The 23659-nt window shown below is 40.6% G+C and overlaps 1 pseudogene; it reads right to left on the bottom strand.

The window, feature by feature from the left end:
* Positions 1-13153: 13153 nt before the first annotated feature.
* On the bottom strand, positions 13154-13273 carry LOC129878020 (5S ribosomal RNA; annotated as a pseudogene).
* Between the last annotated feature and the right edge of the window lie 10386 nt (positions 13274-23659).

Raw genomic sequence — 23659 nt, 5'->3', positions numbered from 1 at the left:
GGTGTCACACTTGGTAGACCTGTAATAAAGTCCATGTTGATCATCTCCCACTTCCATTTCGGAATGTCTATATTTTAAGCCAAGATACATGGACTTTGATGCTCAACTTTCACCTATTGGCAATTCGGACACTTGGAAACGAATTCTGCAATCTCTCTCTTTATCCCACTCCACTAATAGATTTCCCTCAAGTCATGATACATTTTTATAGAGCCGGGATGAATAGAGTATTTGGAATTGTGCGCTTCGGTCATAATCCTTCCTCAAGTATCATCGATATCTGGCACACACAATCTATTTTGGTACCTCAACACACCATCTCCCTCTTTGGTAAAACCATCATCTCTTGCTTGTGAACAACTTCCTTCAATTGGAGAAGGATGGGATCTTGGTCTTGTTTCTCTTTTACCTCTACCACAAGTGAGGATGCAGACCTATCCTGAACATTAACCCCATCTTCATTGTTCTCTTCCAGACAAACTCCCAATCGGGCTAATCTATGTACCTCCTTTGCCAATTCCCTCCTCCCCTCCTCTACATGGGTAGTGCTACCCATACACAACTCGCTAAGAGCATCAGCAACAACATTAGCTTTACATGGGTGGTAGAAAATGCTCATATCGTAGTCTTAGAGTAGTTCGAGCCACCTCCTTTTCCTCAGGTTGATTTCCTTCTAGCTGTAGACATATTGTAAGCTCTTGTGATCGGTGAACACATCAACGTGCACTCCATACAAGTAGTAGCACCAAATTTTAAGGGCAAATACCATAGCTGCCAGTTCAAGGTCATGAGTTGGGTAATTCCTCTCATGAACCTTAAGCTATCTTGAAGCATAAGCTATCACCTTCCCCTTCTGCATCAGCACACAGCCCAATCCAACTCTAGATGCATCATAATAGATCACAAAACCTTTTGTTCCATTGGGCAAGGTTAGAATAGGAGCAGTGGTTAGCTTGGTCTTTAATTTCTGGAAACTCTCCTCATAAGCATCGGACCATTGGAACTTAGCCTTCTTTTGGGTCATCTTGATCAATAGTGATGATATGGATGAGAATCCCTCTACAAACCTTCGTAATAACCGGCCAAACCTAAGACGCTTCTTATCTCTGTCGGGGACGTGGGTCTGGGCCAATTTTTCACTACCTCAATTTTCTGAGCATCCACCTGAATACCATCTCCAGATATAATGTGGCCTAGAAAAGCCACTGATGCAAGCCAAAATTCACATTTAGAGAACTTTGGATACAATACCTGGTCCTTCAGAGTTTGAAAGACGACCCTAAGATGATGGGCGTGCTCCTCCTCATTCTTGGAGTAGACCAAGATATCATCTATGAATACAATCACAAACATATCAAGGTATGGTTTAAATACTCGGTTCATGAGATTCATAAAAGCTGCAGGGGCATTAGTCAATCCGAAGGATATCACCAAGAACTCAAAGTAGCCATAGAGGGTTCGAAAAGCTGTCTTTGGGATATTGCACTCCCTCATCTTCAACTAATGGTATCCCGATCTTAGGTATATCTTTGAGAAATAAGTGGCACCCTGAAGTTGATCAAATAAATCATCTATTCTAGGGAGAGGGTATTTGTTCTTTATGGTGACCTTGTTCAGCTGCCTGTAATCAATGCACATTCTAAGGGACCCATCTTTCTTTTACATAAATAGGACCGGAACATTCCATGGTGAGATACTCGGCCTAATGAATCCCTTATCTAACAAGTCCTTCAACTGCTCCTTCAACTCCTTCAACTCATCCAGAGCCATTCTACAGGGAGTGACTGAGATAGGCTGGGTATCAGGAAGAACATCAATCCAAAAGTCAATCTCCCTATCAGGAGGGACTCCAGGCAGATCCTCAGGAAAGACATCCGAAAACTCATTGATAATTGGAATTGACTCGAGGGATGGGGACTCAACATTGTCATCTTTCACTCGGACAATGTGATAGATACACCCTTTTGAGATTAGCTTCCTGGCCCTAAGGTAAGAAATAAAATTACCCTTAGGCACAACAGGACTACCCTTCCACTCTATGACAGCCTCATTCGGGAATTTGAACGTGACAATCTGAGTCCTACAATCAATAGAGGCATAACAGATATAAAGCCAGTCCATGCCAAGGATCACATCGAAATTGACCAAGTCCAACTCAACCAAGTCAGCCAAGGTATCCCTGTGATGAATTGACATAGTGCAATCTCTATAGACTCTCTTAGCTAAGACAGAATCACCAACAGGAGTAGCTACACTGAAAGGCTCAAGAAGACGTTTAGGAATTTTATTGAATTTACTAGCCACGTAAGGGGTCACAATAGATAGTGTGGCATCCGAATCCATCAAAACATAACAGTGAAGAGAAAGGACTCGAATCATACGCGTCACAACGTTTGGAGAGTTCTCCTGATCTTGACGACTACCCATGGCATATAGTCGGTTTGTACCTCCGCTCGTACTTGAAGCAACGCCCCTCTGATTACCTTTAGCTGGTGGTGCAGTAGTAGAATAGTGGGCTCTGTTCCCCCATACTGGACACTCCTTCTAAAAATGGTCTATTTGGCCGCATTTATAACAACCAACCCTTCCCGCTCTGCACTCTCCCAAGTGGAGCTTACCACACTTGACGCATGGTGGCTTCCCTTGCGAACCTTGACCGATGCTAGCTTGGGATTGAGAACTCTGGGTTCTAAAATTCTGGCGACTCTTCCCCTATCGATCATACCTGTTTTGCGGCATAGGTGCACTGGCGGTAGATGAGGCATAGTTGGAAGGCCTCTTCTGGAAGAAGAACCTGTTGCCCTTGTTTTGCTTCTGTTCATTCTCCTGCCTAGCTGATCTTGCCCTCTTTCTCAGATGCTTATCTCTTTCTTTTCTCTTCTCATCCTCCACCTATTGAGCGTACACCATTAATCTTGAAATATCTAGATCGGAGATTAACAATACCGCTTTGCACTCCTTCTTCACATGTCTTCCCAAACCGGAGATAAATTTCCTCATCTTCGACCTCACATCTGGGATCATCTCTGGAGCATACCTGGACAGCTGGATGAACTTCAGGCTTTACTCCTTAACAGTCATGCCTTTTTTTTCATATTTACAAACTCCTCCACTTTTGCTTCCCTCAATTCTTGGGGAAAGAAGTGGTCAAGAAAGGCTCCTTAAAATTCACCCTACATAGAAGGTTCGGCATCCTCACCTCTACTTTGTTCCCATTAGTTACCAGATTTTTGCCATATCCTTGAGTTGGTAATACACCAACTCAACCCCCTCAATTTTTGTAGCATGTATAGCTTTCACAATTTTCCACATCTCATCAATAAAATTTTGGAGATCTTCATCAACCTTAGAACCTGTGAATGCCGGCGGATTCATTCTCAGAAAGTCTCTAATTCTAGTGGCAGCAGACAGCTCTTGGGAACTAGAGCTAAGAGTTGGCAAACTCTGGTTACCGTTTCGGGCAGCCATTAATTGAGTGAGCATAGCAATCGCCCCTCAAAATTCTGCCTCTAAAGTGGGTGTAGGTGGAGTAGCAGGCTGTAACACCCCTCAAAATTTTTCCCTAAGATTCAGACCCTTCTTGTATTCAGGTGGGGTCGAACCCGAGTATTTTGAAGTATGTTCATGAATTAAGATGAGTCTCTGAGGGATTGAGCAGTGTTAGAGGTGATGTGGGGTCACCAAGGACCCCTAGGACCGAGCTAAGTCCAAAAGATCCGTCGCAGCTAAGTTTTAGGATGAGTTGTTCAAGGGGTCGACTTTTAACGACCCTATCTTTTGAAAGACATCAATCTAAGTGGCCCATGATTTATTAAATCAAAGGTCGCCGAGTCTTCTTTCCAATGCCACCAAGAAAGTGAATTTTGGAGTTCGAAATCGAAAGATATGACGATCCTAAGGCGAACTAGCACGGCAGGAATTCCATTTTTGGCCTGGGTTACAACTGCTGGGGAAATGACCTTGGCGCTGTAAGGGCGCAATGCGCCACTATCGTGCTAGAAACATGCCTTAGTAGTTTGGTCCTTGGCACGATGCGCCACTAAAAGTTATGCAGGGTTTTTCAGGCCAAATTTCCAAAATACAGAAACTTTGGCCTTGGCGCTATAAGGGTGCGATGCACCACTATCGCGCCAGAAACATGCCTCAGTAGTTTGGTCTCTGGCGCGGTGCGCCACTGCAAGGTGTGCAGGTTTTTAGGCAAAATTGGCCTTGGCGCTGTAAGGGCATTTTGGCCTAATTTTCAGAATTTTAGAGAGAGGGCAATTTGGGAATTGTCCCAAATTATATATACACAAGCCTTGAACATTTTGGGAACAAATTTTCAGCCCTCACTCTCTCTCTAAAAAGCCCTAGGAGCTTCTCTCTCTTTCTCTTCTTCTTCTTCTCCATTTCCAACAAAAAGAGTCCAAGAGCTTCAAAATTTGAGTCCTCCATTGAAGACCCAACCACAAGGTTTTCTTCAAGTCTTCACTAAGGTATGTAAGGCTATCCAAAACATGGGTTGAGTCCACCCATGTGCCCTACTCTTGCTTGAGGTTAGATGTTCATAAAAATGGAGTTCCTTGGTATGTTTTATGATTGAATGAGTTTTGTTCCCTATTTATTTGATTCTATATGTGTCAATGTTGTTGAGCTAAGAGGTTCCAAAAATGAGCCCTTATGTGAGTATGAGTTGATGAAGAAATGAGTTGTGAAATATATTTTATTTATCTTCTTAACTATGTAGATTATGATAAAGGATGTTATTTTCTTGAAAATGTTGCTCAATATGAAATGTCAATTTAAAGCCTTGAAATTGTGATAAGCCTCAAAGATTTCTCAAATGGATGAAAGAAATGATTGATTATATCTAGATGATGCTATATATGCCTATTTAAATTTCTTTTGGAGATGTGATTGAGATTGATCGGATAGTATGATTGGAAGAGATTGATTGTGATAGAGTCTATAAGTTGACAAGGTTGTAATGAGACTTATTGATATGAGTTGATTGAGTTGATTGGAAGGAGTTTTATGAGCATTGAGTGTTGGGAGGAGTATCGAGCACCGAATTGGGCAAGAGTATAGTCCATACTCGAACCCAATACCTATGTTGCCAAACGTAGGGGGGATTGAACCGTTAAAGTCGGATGCTTCCCCGAGAGATTTTTCCTGACATTATAGGACTTGGTTGGATTGGATCCATGAGTGTTTGATTCGTTCATACCCTGGCAAAGTATGAACGGGCGCGGCAATAACGTCGTTTTGTTGTACCTTCACTGGTTCATAAGTGATGGTTGTCGGATAAGAGAAACTCCCAAATAGGTCTTAATAGTACTCTCAGTCAGATTGAGTTGAATTGTATGTGATTGGCCCCGTCTAAATCATATTCTTGTTTAGACTTAGGACATTTGATTGAGTTGTTATTCCTCTTGAGTTGAGCTTCCGAGTTGATTAATTTTTCCTTGATGTTCATTGTATTCGGCCATTTTACATACTCATACATTCCATGTACTGATGCCATTTGGCCTGCATCATTTCATGATGCAGAGACAGGTACTAGAGATCATCAACCAGCGCTCCGTTGAAGATCCACATACACCCTCAGCTAGTTGGTGAGTCCTCCTAGTTTTTAGAGGATGTTGAGCCTTCATGTACAGTTTTGTTGACATTTCCTTTATTTTGATTGTTGGTAGCTATGGACTTGTCATTGGCACCTCTTAGACTTTGATAGAGGCTTCATAGACTGGAGTGTGGGGAGGTCGAACTGTTATTTTGAGAAGTCTTATTTTATTGTCTTGTTGGGTTGTAAATGTTTGGCCTTCGGCCCCCATATATGAATAGTATTTCTTTAATTGAGTTTTCTGCTAAGAGAATGTGATTGATTGAATGTGTGACTGGACCAGGTGGTTCGTTCGAAGGTCAGAAATGGCCTTCGAGTGCCAGCCACGCCTAGGGTACCCTCCCGGGGCGTGACAAATATGGTATCATAGCCCAGAGTTCAAGTGTCCTAGGGAGTCTATGAAGCCGTGTCTAGTAGAGTCTTTCTTATGGGTGTGTTGTGCACCACACTTATAAGCAGGAGGCTATAGGACATTAGGAATTGTTTCACTTCTTTCATACTCTGACTTCGTGCAATAGAGTTAAACTCTATAAAACTCCTTTTTAATTCGTGCATTTATATGTTACAGATAATGCCTCCTAAACGTACCGCTAGCCAGAGGAATGTTGATAATACAGGGATGCCACAGTCAGAGGTACGCCCAGCAAGGGCTAGAGGCCGACATGCGAGATATGTGGAAGCACCTCAAGTGCCTGCTACTCCACCTGCACCCACATCAGAAGCAGAATTTCGTGGGGCGATCGCAATGCTCACGTAATTAATGGCTGCTCGAAGTGGTAACCATAGTTCGCCGACTCTCAGCTCTAGTTCGCAAGAGCCATCTGCTGCCATTAGAATTAGAGACTTTCTAAGGATGAATCCGCCTGCATTCACGGGTTCTAAGGTGGATGAAGACCCCCAAAACTTTATTGATGAGATGTGGAAAATTCTAAAAGCTATGCATGCTACGGAAATTGAGGGGGTTGAGTTGGTGTCTTATCAACTCAAAGATGTGGCAAACATTTGGTATAACCAATGGGAATAAGGTAGGGGCGAGGATGCCGAACCTTCTAGGTGGGATGAATTTGAGGGAGCCTTTCTTGACTACTTCTTTCCCCGAGAATTGAGGGAAGCAAAAGTGGAGGAATTTGTGAATCTGAAGCAGGAGGGTATGACTGTTAAGGAGTACGGCCTGAAGTTCATCCAGCTGTCCAGGTATGCTCCCGAAATGACCCCAGATATAAGGTCAAAGATGAGGAAATTTATCTCCGGTTTGGGGAGACATGTGAAGAAGGAATGCAAAGCGGCATTGTTAATCTTCGATATGGATATTTTAAGGTTAATGGTGTATGCCCAACAGGTAGAGGAGGAGAAGACAAAGGACAGAGAAGAGCACCTGAGCAAGAAGGCAAAATCAGCAGGCCATGAGAATGAACAGAGGCAAAACAAGGGCAACAGGTCCTTCTTCCAGAAGAGGCCTCCCAATTATGCCTCATCTACCGCCAGCGTACCTATGCCGCAGAACAGGTATGATCGGCAGGGACAGAGTCGCCAGAATTTCAGACCCCAGGGTTCTCAATTCCAGGCCAGTGTAAGTCAAGGTACGAGGGAGAAGCCACCATGCAGCAAGTGTGGTAGACTCCACTTGGGAGAATGCAGAGCGGGAAGGGTTGGTTGTTATAAATGCAGCCAAATAGACCATTTTCAGAAGGAGTGTCCAGCATGGGGGAATAGAGCCCAATTCTCTACCACCGCACCGCCAACTAGGGGTTGTTACACCTCACCCTTTTTAAACTCAGAATGTCCCTTAAGTTACTTAGAAGCTAGCATGTGAGCCACTTAAGTTACGACACTATCAAACGGCTTTAAGGAAGGGAGAATGTGATACCCCATACTAGAGAAGGTTGGAGATGAAATCATAAGAGTCCGGAAGGAATTGGAGGCCAAGTAATGAGTTGTAGGACTCGATTTACCTATGAAAGCTACTAAGTTAAAAGTCATATGCACTTGAGCTACTTAAGCATATATCAAACTTACGTAGCACGGATTACATAGGTACATAAAATAAGACAAGATTGCGAGCCCATGAGGAAGGGAAAAAAGACGACACGTGGTAGACAATGAAGAAGCGACACGTGGCAGCACCTCAAGCAAGAAGGTGACCCACCTGCTTGGGGTCAAGTAGGTGACCCACCTGCTTGGGGGGTGGACCCCACTGCCACGTGGCAGCCCATAGTTGGCAGCATGATACGGTGGCCCAATAGGGGCTGGACACGTGTCACCTCTTGGGGCTGACACGTGTCACACCCTAAAGCCACATATATATGTTGATATATATCATATACTTCAGTTATACATCAAAACATCAGCCAACATAGAGAAACAAAACGTGAGGGAGAGAAATAGAGAGGCAGCCATGGTTCTTGAAGTTTAAAGGTTAGTTTTCCAATTTTCTTCCGTGAATTAATTATATACGGTGTACCTTAAGTACTTGGATACTTATATATGTATTTTAAGACCTTCATGGAAGTAAAACTCCAGCTTTGCATTTGGAATTTGGAAGAGAAAATAAGAGAACGCTAATTAACAAACCCATTTTTGGAAGGGACAGTGGTTAGTAATATTGGTATAACTTCTTATGTACAGATTCGTTTCGAATGATTTAATATGCTTTGGAAAGGTATTTTGTGGGTCTATAACTTTAATTCATACTACAATATCCAGTTTTACTTGTATCAGCTCGAAAAATGGTGATGAAGTGTAGAGGAGGTACTGCCCAGATTTGGTTTTGGAAATCCTACACGGACAGCTGTGAGTATTTTGGTCATATCTTTTTGTACAAAATTGATGTAGGCATTATTCAAAATTCTTTTCGACCCTAAGACACATGTCTATAACTTTCATGAAGGACGTAAATCCTGTTTCTCTCCATTACCTCTTCGAAACGAAGCAACAAGGTAAAATAGTAAGCTGTCCAGATTTCACATTTTGGATAGTTTTGGCGAGTTTGACAAGTTTAACGTAAGGTAAGGTTTATTATTTAAATCTGAGCTTTATGTGTTCTTATGGAGCATTTTACACGCCCTATAGGTGGCTGGAAGTGTGTAAATATCATTGGAATACTTGGCGTTCGGAATAAACTAAATTGTAGTCGTTATAGTCGAATTGTCGTCAAAGTAAGGCGTTGTTCTTGTGAGTTGCTGCTGCAGGGGTGTGGTGTGTTATTGAAGGACCTAAACATGTTCTAATATGGTTTAGGGTGATGCTTTTTGAAGCCACATGACCCCCCGTTGCGTATAATTAAAGGCGTCACAAAATAAAGGTTAGACGCCCTATTTTGATATCGTATTTTTGAATAAGTCATTTGGAGTTTATGTTGTATATTGTTGGTATGAATTGTTGCAGGTTGTTGTTGTTGGTTGGCTGTAGGTCTTAGGGACCTAATTGGAAATTTTGATAGGGCACATTACAGGGGAGGTGCTGCCCAATTTTCGTCGACGCCTTAGCGAATAACAAAACTAGTCGGGGAAACGACTAAGGGAATAGATTCCGTTGGTACTAAGGTGTAACCTAAGATGCTGGAAAGTTAAGAGGGGTTGATATTTATATTACTTTCATGTTGAATAGGTTCAAAGGACGGCGAGGCAAGCAGGATAAGGAATAATTCAAACAAGGTATGTAAAGCTTTCTCTTGGCATGTTTTGGTATAAGCTCGTACAACTATCTTTCTTTCCTTTTGGCAAGTTTTAGCCTTAAGTGAATTGTGTGTGGAATGTGGGGATAATTCCATTTCCAAAACTCCAAGTACGCCTCATAACCCCTATCCACTGCTTAGTTTGGAATTTCTGTAAGGATTGAGTATTGCCTAGTAAGGATTCTACGTGTTAAATAGTAGTGTGTGAAAAGCTATTCTCATTTTCCTTGACACGTATTTGGTACAAAAATGAGATTATGATGCCATAATGATTCACCGAGCCCCATGATAGGCCGGGTACGAAATATGTGTATGCAGATCCCCTGAAGGAAAGTACAGACTACATAAAGCTTATTCTCTTTCTTCTTTTGGGCATGCCTTTGTCTTAGTTGTAAGTTGAATATGATATGAGCTCTAGGGTAACTCTATTCTCAAACATCTCTTACTTACTTCTGAATATTGAACTCCTACAGTAGCCTAACTCTTTCCCTGGAAACTGTTATATGCTAAAGAGATAACAAATATACAGGCTCCAAGTCTTACAGACTTTTTGTTAACAAATGTTTCTGGTTCCATAAGCGATTTGGCTTTACTTTAGTACATGTCTAGGAGCCCCGAGATTATAATTGATATTGCCCATAATGGCATTTAGAAGTCACTCGAGATGACTACACTACTACTCGAGTCCTCCGACAAAATTTTAATCTTCTTATACGGTCAAGTCTCTAATAATGATTTAAATTACATATAGTTACTCACTACTCTACTCGTGTATATTGTAACACTTCTTTCCTTGAGTCCCGGGCCAGGATATGTTCTCGTGCACAGTACACTGCATTATTCCCTGAGTCCCTCAATAGAGGGCCAGGATACGTGTATAGATATATGATGATGTGTTGTAATAAGGTGGTGATGGCACTGGGGCCATGATGGTTTTACAGAGATGATTTACAAAGATGATTCACCGGACCCCCGAAAGGGCCGGCTATATGATATGACTCGAACATGCATGTTTTTGTAATTCACAAAGTACAGGTACAGGTTTCTGAATTGATATCTTATCCCCTATTCTCTATCTCAGATATGCTTCCAATTGTATTATATTATGTTTTACATACTCAGTACATATATCGTACTGACCCCCTTTCTCGGGGGGCTGCATTCATGCCTGCAGGTACAGATACAGATTTTGGGAGTCCGTCAGTTTAGGATTCTATGCAGCTCAGCTGGAAGAGGCTCTCTTGTATTGGGGCCTAGTTTTTGATACTGTCCACGGATGTATAGAAATTGTTTTATCCATTCAGGGGTACAACGGGGGCCCTATCCCGCCATATGTTGTCATTTATATGTTTAGAGGTCTGCAGACATGTATATGTGGGTTGTATATGTCAGTTTAGTTCAGCTGGGTCTATGTGATATATTGTACATGTTGTTATGTTATGGCAGCCTTGTCGGCTTGCGTGCCCTGTCATGTTGTGATACAAACAAAAAGGGCTACAGGTATATGTAAATGTTATCGCCCAGTGGGGCTCTGTGATATGATATATTGTTTTATTTACAGTTCAATGTGACCACAGCTGATAGCTATGTGTACGGGGGGTCCAGGTCGGACCCCAGTCGCGACCTATGGGGTTGGTTCATGACAGAAGTGGTATCAGAGCAGTTCATCCTCGGATTGTCTGCAGACCGTGTCTAGTAGAGTCTTGTTTATCGGTGTGTTGCGCGCCACATCTATAAACTGGAGGCTACAGGATATTTAGAATGTTACTTTTCTTCTACATCTGAGATCGTGCTATAGATCCGAGTCATAGGAAAATTCCTTATAATAACCTTGGATCTTAACAGAAGGACGACACCAACAGAAGGAAGTAGTTTACGACATGGAAAGTTACGAAGCATACAGGTAAGTAAAGTAAAGCCACAGAAGATAACTGTCGGGTAAGGTATTAAAATATAAAGTTGAAACCTGAAAGAAAAGCAGACAAAAAGTGCAACAGATGCAGTTTGAAGTGGGACATATGAGGTAAGTCCAGTATTTTTATATTATTGTTGACATTGAAAGCCTTAAGTGGCTGTGATATGATATGACATTGAAAGCCCTGTGCGGCTGTGATATGATATGTATATATATATATATATGTTGGCCCTGTGAGGCATTGTTGGTATTTTCTGCGTGCAGGTTTTGGCATAAGTAAGAAATGTAGAGGAAACTTTGTCGAAATTTTCCCAGAACAAGGAAAAGGAAATGAAGCATAGATTTTTGAGATGCCCGAGAAATTGATATCAAATACCCCTATTGTGTTTAATTAAAACCGTAAGAGGTATCCTTCAGGTCACCGACAAGGGGCACCCTTTCTACTTGAAGAATTTTATTTCGGAGGAACAAAAGCTTAATTAAGTAGTAAAGTTCAGACTACGGTATCTCCAGCTGCATTTGTACTGTAGAAATATAAACAGAGGGCTCAGGGTGAAGGATAAGATGTCCCGTGAATGAGTTTCACTCTTTTTGAAAAAAATACCAAGCCCTCAACTCCTAATTGTAAATTAGATGAGTTGTTCATAACTCGAGGATAAACTCAGAAGGAGACCAGGTAGGTCAAGTACAAAAAAAAGTACTGTGATGTTTAAGAGGTTCTAATTTCTTCCAACAATGGTTGGAAAATGATGTACGATAATAGTTTATAATTTGCCACCGACTAATTGGGGAAAGAACTTCTAATAGAAGCACCTCAAAGAGATGTCAGGAACCAAATATATATACGAGTTAAAAGGGGGATATGTAAGTATGAACTGAACAGTGTGATACGAGTATGCAGGAATAAATTGAAACCACTAATAAGATGCACTTAGTACGCGTTGCCTAAGTTAAAGGCCTGCATTGAGAACGTAGTAAGAGCATGGGGCTTAAGATACAAAGAAATGACGCGTGTACACAACGTCGCCCCAAAAATAGTGGAACCCTCAAGGGACGAGGATGGAAACTTAAAGAATAATTGGAACAACTTCCATTCATCCCAAGAAACAAAGGATATAGGTTGTGACAAAGCCACTACTTTAAGAAAACCTGGAATAGTTATTCCCACAATACTAGTACCGCCTAATTGAAATTGGAATGACTACAAGTACATACAGAGGAAAGCACGAGTACCCTCTAAAGGGGGGAAGTTAATGAGAAAATGGCAAAAGTAAGGTGAAGGCAATCGATATGGTTATATATTTGAGGTGGATGTCTAAACTTCAATAAGATATCCTACCGAACCAAGTTAGAAAGGTCTGGAAGCCACCAGTAATTGAACGGAAGCCAGAATGCTACATAAGGTAGCGTTGAGAAGGTTGTGACGAGACCGTAAACAACATAACGCTAGAAGGAGACTGCGTATAAAAAAAAAGGGTGTAAACAAGAAAGGATGTCGAATGAATTAAGAAACACTGCGAAGGATAATGATAACATGATAGATCAAAAGCCAAAATATTAGCTATAGAGTTGGTCGCAAATAATGTTGCGATAGATATATAACCAAGGACAATGGAATAAAAAGTCTTCTGTGGAAGAAAATGAAAAGGACACAAAGTGAATCGAGGATAGGGAAGCGTATATGTCAAATTCCTTTAAAGCTATGCCAGGTAATAATAGACAAGAGTCAAAGCGGCTCCAAGGGTCACTATATGAACGAACTTTGGCGCTACTCAGTAGTCCACCCTAATGAATGGGTGCGTACAAAAAGGGATATGGTCATAGCAGAACTAAAGGTTTACGCCGATACTAGTTGCAAGATAACATAGGAAAGGAAGAGGCAAAACCTAAAGACTCGCGCGACAATGCTGAGGTAAACCTTGGGCTAAAGTTAGTACCCGCACCTCGTGGAAAGGACTACAACGAAACGCGACACGGAGACTTCCCAAGGAGGTCACCCATCCCAATATTACTCTCGCCCTAGCACGCTTAACTTCAAAATTCTGATAGAACTTAATGCGTTCGTGCTGGTGTAATCGCGCGAGATGGAAGAATCTGAACTAGTGATGGAGAAACAATATGAGATTATGTACCTAGAGTATTATAAGATACGTTAAGGAAATTGTAACATGGGCTTAAGCAAAACAAGAAGGATTAGCTAATTGCTAATTGACGACGCACTCAAATGCCACAACTCATCAACATAAAGCTAGTTAATGAGAAGGAAACCGCAGAATGGCTATATGGGCTAGTGGGTGAGGGAATTTTGACACCACTTGGTAGCCAACTCTGAGGGAGAAAAAGCAGGATCCAAAAGATCGAACGCCAGTTAAAGTTCTGAAAGGAGTCGAGAAGGACTATACGAGGCTAATGGTTCCCAGATTATCGACGTCATTATGAACCTATTTTGTACTCTATAAGAGTAGGGTGCTATATAGGTTATTGTGAGAAGGCTAACGAATCATCCCATTTGCTTTCAAGCAAGACCACCTATGCAACTTGAATGAGGTGAAGTTATATAACAAGGAAGTAGTAAGATTCTGTGAAGTTCCCCAGCTAATATCTCAGATAGAGGAACTTCAAATATGGTTAACGTTTGGACCTCGGTCCAAGAAGAGGTGGGAGCACAGACAAACCTTTATACCGCATTTACCTCGGGCTTCTGAATAGACTGAGCATACTATCAACTGCTAGAAAATATATTGCGAGCTTATGAGGTTGGCTTAAGTGTAGCTAGGACTATCGTCCATCAATTATTAGGTTTGCCTACGAGAAGGGCTACCATTACAGTATCCAAATGACCCCCTACAAGATGTTGTAAAGAAGCGCCTATAGGTCCCCCTGATGGGGAAAAGACTAAGCTGGTAGGCCAAACAGGATTAAGCAAACTATTGACTAAAAGCCCAGAGTCGGCAGGAATGATATACAGATAATCGACATCGACATTCAAAGTTCAAATGGATGATTGGATGTTCATAACGGAGTCACCCAGAAAAGGGGACTTAACCCAAAATATGTTAAATGGTATCAAGTTACTCATAAGGTGGGCAATATGACTGGTAATTTAAGCTTACCACCTGATTTGGAAACCATACGCCCAGTCTATTAAATATAAATATTTTGCAACTGTATTGGCGATCCACCCATAGTATGTCTCATAAATGAAGTCCATGAGATGGAAGAGTTATCCTATGAGGAGAAACTTATTGCCATCTTGGATTGGCAAATTAGAAGGTTGCGAACTGAGGACGTGCCTTCCGTTAAGATACTGTGGCAAAACCAAAACCAGAAAAGGGATGACCTAGGAAATTGAAGAGGATATAAAACACAAGTATTTGCACCTATTCCCAATATTTACAGGTAACCCCGATTCCTGAAACACGTATATGAGATATTGGTATGGAAGTACGTGTTAAGAAAATAGCAAAGAATCTCCCTACGATTTGTATAAGGTGCTAAGAGAAGTTTTATCTAACATTCGGGGACGAATGTTCTAAAGGGGGGAAGGATGTTACACCCCACCCTTTTTAAACTCGGAATGTCCCTTAAGATACTTAGAAGCTAGCATGTGAGCCACTTAAGTTACGACACTATCAAACGGCTCTAAGGAAGGGAGAATGTGATACCCCATACTAGAGAAGGTTGGAGATGAAATCATAAGAGTCCAAAAGGAATTGGAGGCCAAGTAATGAGTCGTAGGACTCGATTTACCTATGTAAGCTACTAAGTTAAAAGTCACATGCACTTGAGCTACTTAAGCATATATCAAACTTACGTAGCACGGATTACATAGGTACATAAAATAAGACGAGATTACGAGCCCACGAGAAAGGGAAAAAAGATGACACGTGGTAGCCAATGAAGAAGCGACACGTGGCAGCACCTCAAGCAAGAAGGTGACCCACCTGCTTGGGGTCAAGTAGGTGACCCACCTGCTTGGGGGGGTGGACCCCACTGCCACGTGGCAGCCCATAGTTGGCAACATGATACGGTGGCCTAATAGGGGCTGGACACGTGTCACCTCTTGGGGCTGACACGTGTCACACCCTAAAGCCACATATATATGTTGATATATATCATATACTTCAGTTATACATCAAAACATCAGCCAACATAGAGAAACAAAACGTGAGGGAGAAAAATAGAGAGGCAGCCATGGTTCTTGAAGTTTAAAGGTTAGTTTTCCAATTTTCTTCCATGAATTAATTATATACGGTGTACCTTAAGTACTTGGATACGTATATATGTATTTTAAGACCTTCATGGAAGTAAAACTCCAGCTTTGCAATTGGAATTTGGAAGAGAAAATAAAAGAAAACGCTAATTAACAAACCCGTTTTTGGAAGGGACAGTGGTTAGTAATATTGGTATAACTTCTTGTGTACAGATTCATTTTGAATGATTTAATATGATTTGGAAAGGTATTTCGTGGGTATATAACTTTAATTCATACTACAATATCCAGTTTTACTTGTATCAGCTCGAAAAATGGTGATGAAGTGTAGAGGAGGTACTGTCCAGATTTGGTTTTGGAAATCCTACACGGACAGCTGTGAGTACTTTGGTCATATATTTTTGTACAAAATTGATGTAGGGATTATTCAAAATTATTTGCGACCCTAAGACACATTTCTATAACTTTCATGAAGGACGTAAATCCTGTTTCCCTCCATTACCCCTTCGAAACGAAGCAACAAGGTAAAACAATAAGCTGTCCAGATTTCACATTTTGGATAGTTTTGGCGAGTTTGACAAGTTTAACGTAAGGTAAGGTTTCTTCTTTAAATCTGAGCTTTATGTGTTCTTATGGAGCATGTTACACGCCCTATAGGTGGCTGGAAGTGTGTAAATATCATTGGAATACTTGGCGTTCGGAATAAACTAAATTGTAGTCGTTATAGTCGAATTGTCATCAAAGTAAGGCGTTGTTCTTGTGAGTTGCTGCTGCAGGGGTGTGGTGTGTTATTGCAGGACCTAAACATGTTCTAATATGGTTTAGGGTGATGCTGGTTGAAGCCACATGACCCCCCGTTGCGTATAATTAAAGGCGTCACAAAATAAAGGCTAGATGCCCTATTTTGATATCGTATTTTTGAATAAGTCGTTTGGAGTTTATGTTGTATATTGTTGGTTTGAATTGTTGCAGGTTGTTGTTGTTGGTTGGCTGTAGTTCTTAGGGACCTAATTGTAAATTTGGATAGGGCACATTACAGGGGAGGTGCTGCCTAATTTTTGTCGACGCCTTAGCGAATAACAAAACTAGTCGGGGAAACGACTAAGGGAATAGATTCCGTTGGTACTAAGATGTAACCTAAGATGCTGGAAAGTTAAGAGAGGTTGATATTTATATTACTTTCATGTTGAATAGGTTTAAAGGACGGTGAGGCAATCAGGATAAGGAATAATTCAAACAAGGTATGTAAAGCTTTCTCTTGGCATGTTTTGGTATAAGCTCGTACAACTATCTTTCTTTCCTTTTGGCAAGTTTTAGACTTAAGTGAATTGTGTGTGGAATGTGGGGATAATTCCATTCCCAAAACTCCAAGTATGCCTCATAACCCCTATCCACTGCTTAGTTTGGAATTTCTGTAAGGATTGAGTATTGCCTAGTAAGGCTTCTACGTGTTAAATAGTAGTGTGTGAAAAGCTATCTCTCATTTTCCTTGACACGTATTTGGTACAAAAATGAGATTATGATGCCATAATGATTCACCGAGCCCCATGATAGGCCGGGTACGAAATATTTGTATGCAGATCCCCTGAAGGAAAGTACAGACTACATAAAGCTTATTCTCTTTCTTCTTTTGGGCATGCCTTTGTCTTAGTTGTAAGTTGAATATGATATGAGCTCTAGGGTAACTCTATTCTCAAACATCTCTTACTTACTTCTGAATATTGAACTCCTACAGTAGCCGAACTCTTTCCCTGGAAACTGTTAAATGCTAAAGAGATAACAAATATACAGGCTCCAAGTCTTAAAGACTTTTTGTTAACAAATGTTTCTGGTTCCATATGCGATTTGGCTTTACTTTAGTACATGTCTAGGAGCCCCGAGATTATAATTGATATTGCCCATAATGGCATTTAGAAGTCACTCGAGATGACTACACTACTACTCGAGTCCTCCGACAAAATTTTAATCTTCTTATACGGTCAAGTCTCTAATAATGATTTAAATTGCATATAGTTACTCACTACTCTACTCGTGTATATTGTAACACTTCTTTCCCTGAGTCCCGGGCCAGGATATGTTCTCGTGCACAGTTCACTGCATTATTCCCTGAGTCCCTCAATAGAGGGCCAGGATACGTGTATAGATATATGATGATGTGTTGTAATAAGGTGGTGATGGCACTGGGGCCATGATGGTTTTACAGAGATGATTTTACAGAGATGATTCACCGGACCCCCGAAAGGGCCGGCTATATGATATGACTCGAACATGCATGTTTTTGTAATTCACAAAGTACAGGTACAGGTTTCTGAATTGATATCTTATCCCCTATTCTCTATCTCAGATATGCTTCCAGTTGTATTATATTATGTTTTACATACTCAGTACATATATCGTACTGACCCTCTTTCTCGGGGGGCTGCGTTCATGCCTGCAGGTACAGATACAGATTTTGGGAGTCGATCAGTTTAGCATTCCATGCAGCTCAGCTGGAAGAGGCTCCCTTGTATCGAGGCCTAGTTTTTGATACTGTCCACGGATGTATAGAAATTGTTTTATCCATTCAGGGGTACGGCGGGGGCCCTGTCCCGCCATATGTTGTCATTTATATGTTTAGAGGTCTGCAGACATGTATATGTGGGTTGTATATGTCAGTTTGGTTCAGCTGGGTCTATGTGATATATTGTACATGTTGTTATGTTATGGCAGTCCTGTCGGCTTGCGTGCTCTATCATGTTGTGATACAAACAAAAAGGGCTACAGGTATATATAAATGTTATCGCCCAGTGGGGCTTTGTGATATGATATATTGTTTTATTTACAGTTCAATATGACCAAAGCTGATAGATATGTGTACGGGGGGTCCAGGTCGGACCCCAGTCGCGACCTACAGGGTTGGTTCGTGATAAGGGTAATCATAGGGGCGCTACTTTAGGTACGAGTGAAGGTACAAACCGCCTATATGCCATGGGCAGTCGCCAAGATCAGGAGAACTCTCCAAACGTCGTGATGGGTATGATTCGAGTCTCTTCTTTTGATTATTATGTATTGATGGATCCGGGTGCCACCCTATCTTTTGTGACTCCTTATGTGGCTAGTAAATTCAATAAAATTCCTAAACGTCTTCTTGAGCCTTTTAGTGTGGCCAATAAATTATGCAAGTATGATTTGTAATGATGAAAGGCCAATACTCACATTACAATTATGTTATGAAATGAGCTATTCTATGAGTTATGAAGCTTATGAACAAGTTATGATATGTGCTAAGTATGTTTATTATGTTATGTATTTCATGAAATTTGACTTCACACTGAGTGGAATTGAGGTGGGGGCCCTATCAAAAGCCTTAGTAGCAACCTCAAGTCTCTTAACTACGTCCCACCATAGGTTGCCTTATGGCTTATCTAGTGGATCTACATATAGCATATGTACATGACCCGCCTAGCGGGTTAGAGTCTACCTTGGCAAGTAGATTCCCCTTTCTTCTATTGTATGGGGAGACATCGGGATTCTATGTTATAGGTCGTATGGTCTTATTGTCGGTTATGGTTCTACTCCACATATGTATAATCTCTTATGTACTTTCATGATTTCAACTATGCCTTTCAAATGCTTAGTACATTCAAAGTATGGGGTATCACATTCTCCCTACTTGGCCTCCAACTTCTTTCAACTTCTCATAACTCTATTTCCAACCTTCCCTACTATGGGGTATCACATTCTCCCTTCCTTGGAGTTGTTTAATAGCATTGTAGATTATTCAGCTCACATAGTAACTTCTAAGAAGATTAAGAGACATTCTGAGCTCATGTGTGTGGGGCATAACAGCAAAGGTCAAGTAAAAAACATAATAAGATGAGATAAGTAAAGACATGGGAAAATCATATTGACCAAAGCATTTAAAAAGCAGAACTTCAAATCATAGCCTACATAAGAGATCATACATATGTGGAATAAGAACCATAACCGACAATAAGACCATGCGAGCTATAACATGGAATCCCAATGTTTACCATATACTTTACTTAAGCATTGCTTCTTATAATTTATATTGCATGCCATGCTCTCATACTTAGTACATTCAAAGTACTAACACATATTTTTTTCTGCATTATATCATAATGTAGGTGCCGATGATCACGTTCATCTCATTCGTGGCTAGAGCCTGCTATAGTAGTTTTTGGTGGTAATTCCCCATGTTCTGAGGATGAGACATTTTTACTTCATGTTGTCATTTGAATACATCATTATTCTTATATTGTCACGGGTGAGCTAGGAGCTTTCTTGCTCCCCCATCTAGTTAGTAGAGGCATGTTAGATATTGAGAGTCTATGTTGTCTTATGTTTTCTCACCTTTGATATTTATGCCCTTATTGAGACTTCCGTATCTTCATTCAAATGTATTTTCTTAATTTACCTTGTGTATGCTTATGATATGCTAAGAGGCTTGGTTGGTGTCACGACCTGACCTAGGGCTTAGTCGTAACACGGCGATTGAAATCTCGAAGACCTCCAACCAAGCCTCTTGTACATATCATAAGCATACATAAGGTAAATTATAAAAGCGGAAACATCATAAGAGAGTCTAAAACATGAATAGAAATCTGAAAACATCTTATGAGAACATAGACTCAAACATATGTCAAACTAGATGCCTCTAAACATAAGTATGGGCGGGGGATAAGACATGTCCCTAGCTCACCCTCAATATACAACGTAAATAAAAGTCTTTTGAAGAGAAAACAGTAACCAACTTAAAATCTAGTCCCCAATCAATGAGGACTCACCACAACACAGTCGGATAGAGAACGCCTACTAGTTACGTAAACGATTAGGAACTTCAACCTCAACTCCTACATTATGAGACAATGTAGGCAAAAAGTATGCATTAGTAAGTTGGAATGTACTTAGTATGGGGGCGTGACATGTAACATAAATCATGGAATGCAAATGTCACGACCCAACCCCGTAGGCCACCACTGGGGTCCAATCTGAACCCGTACATGTGTCTATCAGCTGTGGTCAAGTCGAAATGTAATTAACATAATACCATGCAACAGAACCCTATTGGGTGATAATATTTTCATAAACCAGTAGCCTCTTTCATTTGTATCACATCATGAAAGGACACGTAAGCTGATGAAGCAGACATACATATAAACTTTTTACAACATTTCAAGTAGACCCAGCTGAACAATACTTACACATACAACCCACATATACATGTCTGCAGACCTCTAACAGTATTAATGACAACATATGGCGGGACAGGGCCCCCGTCATACCCCTGAATAACAAAACAATACTATACATCAATGACCAGTGCCAAAAACTAGGCTCTGATACAATGGAGCCTCTTCTAGCTGAGTTGAGTAGGATCCTAAGATGACGGACTCCCAAAACCTGTATCTGTACCTGCGGGCATGGAATACATCCTCCGGAGAAAAAGGAGTCAGTATGACCTATGTATTGAGTATGTAAAACATAACACAATACGACTAGAGGCATATCTGAAATAGAAAAGCAGGGGATAAAATATCAAAACAGAAACCTGTACTTAGGGAAGTAAAATCATGCATGCTCAATTTTTATAATATAGTCGGCCCTATCAGGGATCCGGTGAATCATATCTGTAAAACCATCATGGCCCCAGTGCCATCACCACCTTATTATAATACATCATCATATATATATAAACTATTCCCGGCCCTCTAATGAGGGCGCGATGAACAATGCAATGAATGGTGCACGATTACTATTCCCGGCCCGAGCGTGATCAAAAGAAGTGTTATAGTATACACGAGTAGAGTAGTGAGAAACAAAATATAGTTTAAATCATTATCAGACACTCAATAAAGTCATCAGGTGAATCATCCCTGGAAATCAGGGAAGAAAGTATCTTCTGTATACCCTCTAAAACGTCACTAAGGACTATGTAAAAGGGAGTTTTAGAAATCTTAGACCTATACCAATATGAAATATCTTATACCAGTCTGAGCGTTGGTTATCTCAGAGCCTTTATTTTTTACAAAAAAGAGCTTAGTCGAATCAATCGTTATACAGTCATATAGAAGACTCAAGGAGTAGGAGTTTAATTACTTTAAAAGTCTTAACATCCAGAAGTGATCAAGAGTCCTGAAGTCATATTCAGAACCTAAGAGTGAAGTTGCCCCGAAGATTTCATTATCCATAGCCTACATCTAAGACATGCCAAAAGGAAGAGAAAAGATAGGCTTTACATACCTATGTCAAAAATATGCCAAGAGAGAGCTTCACATACCTCTTATGAGTTACTCTTTATCTTGTTTGACTCATCATCCTTTGCACCTATTAAACATGAAAGTAATATGAATATCAACTACTCTTAACTTTCCAGCATCTTAGGTTGCACTTAGTATTCATGGAATCTATTTCCTTGTTCGTCTCCTCGACTAGTTCTTTAATTAGTTAAGGCGTCAACAAAAATTGGGCAGCACCTCCCCTATAATATGCCCTATCCAAATTTCCAATTACATCCCTAATCACTACATCCAACCAAAAACAACAACCTGCAGCATATGTTTAAGCAATTCACATCAACAATATACAACATAAACTCCAAACGACTTGCTCGAAACTATGATACCAAAAGAGGGTCTCTAGTCTTTGTTTCGCAACATCTTTAATTATATGAAACGAGGATTAGTGTGGATTAAACCAGTAGAACACATACCCCTTTTATAATACATTTAGTCCCTGCAACACAGCCTCACATACCTGCAACAGCACACCACAAGCATAACACTTCATTTCGATGACTATTCAACTATAATGCCTCCAATTTAGATTGTCTTCAACATCAAGAATTTCAATGGTATTTTCACATTTAAAGCAACTTAAACAACCTATAATATACTTATTAACAATACCATGAACTCCAAATTGAAAGGAAAGGTCTTACATTACCCGAAATTGGCCAAACTCCCCAAAATGCGCCTCAGAACTTCTCTAGACGCGCTGAAATTTGGCGGACTGTTTGTATGACTTCTTCGCTGCCCTAAATTGGAATTTATTTTTATTAAACATCGTTATATAATCGTGGTATACCATAAATAATTAATTCACAGAATGAAAGTCGGAGGCTCACCTCCAAAGGGCCAAACCCGTAGCTCCCACCTCTTGCTCCTAAAGTTTTCCTTTCAACTTTCTCTTGTTTGTTCCAAGTGTAAAGCAGAATTTATGGTTCCATAGACATCATAATATACATATATACATCTCCACGTATTTTAGGAACACCATAGATAATTAATTCACAGAGAAAAATTGAAGAACTTACCTTTAATTTCTCAAAACCGTGGCTGCCTTGTTCCTTGTGTTCTTCACGTTTTTTTCCTTTCTTTTGGCTGAAGATTTGGATGAGAAATGTGAATAAGAGTCAATTAACACATATATATATACACCTATTTGGAAGGTTCCACGTGGTATCCCCCTAGGGTAACACATGGCAGCCTCCTAGGGTGCCACCTCAACCCATGTGGCCAATCACATGTTGTCATGTGGTAGTGGGGTCCACCCCAAGCTGCTACGTCACCTACTTAACCCTAAGTAGGTGCATCACCTGCTTTCCAAGTAGTTGCATCACCTACATGCTTTGAGTAGGCGCGTCATTTCCTTATTTCTCTTTCGTGAGCTCATAATCTCATCTTACTTCAAGAGCCTATGCACTCCTTGCTACTTAAGATCGACGTGTACTCAAGTAGATTAAGTGTGTAGTAATTCTAAGTTAGTAGCTTACGTAGGTAAGTCGATTCCTACGACTCCTTACTTGGCTTCCAACTTCTTCCGACTTCTCATAACCCTATTTCCAACCTTCCCTACTATGGGGTATCACATTCTCCCTTCCTTGGAGTTGTTTAATAGCGTTGTAGATTATCCGTCTCACATAGTAACTTCTAAGAAGCTTAAGAGACATTCTGAGCTAACGTGTGTGGGGTGTAACATCCTTTCCCCATTTAGAATATTCGTCCCCGAATATTAAATAAAACTTCCCTCAAGACCTTATACCGATTGTAGGGAGATTGTTTTCTATTGCGATCACACATATTTTCATCCAAGTAATTAATATACGAGTTTCAGGAGTTGGGGTTACATGTAGACATCGAGAATGGGTATGAATACTTGTATGTTATGTCCTTTTCAATTTCTCAGGTTATCCCTTTTCTGGTTTTGGTTTTGCCACAGTATCTTGATGGAAGGCACGTCTTTAGTCTACAATCT

This window comes from Solanum dulcamara, chromosome 12 (assembly GCF_947179165.1).
Source record: "Solanum dulcamara chromosome 12, daSolDulc1.2, whole genome shotgun sequence".
In the NCBI taxonomy this organism is placed as follows: domain Eukaryota; kingdom Viridiplantae; phylum Streptophyta; class Magnoliopsida; order Solanales; family Solanaceae; genus Solanum; species Solanum dulcamara.
Note: the sequence above shows the minus strand (reverse complement) of the source record. Positions and strands in the feature narration are given on the sequence as shown.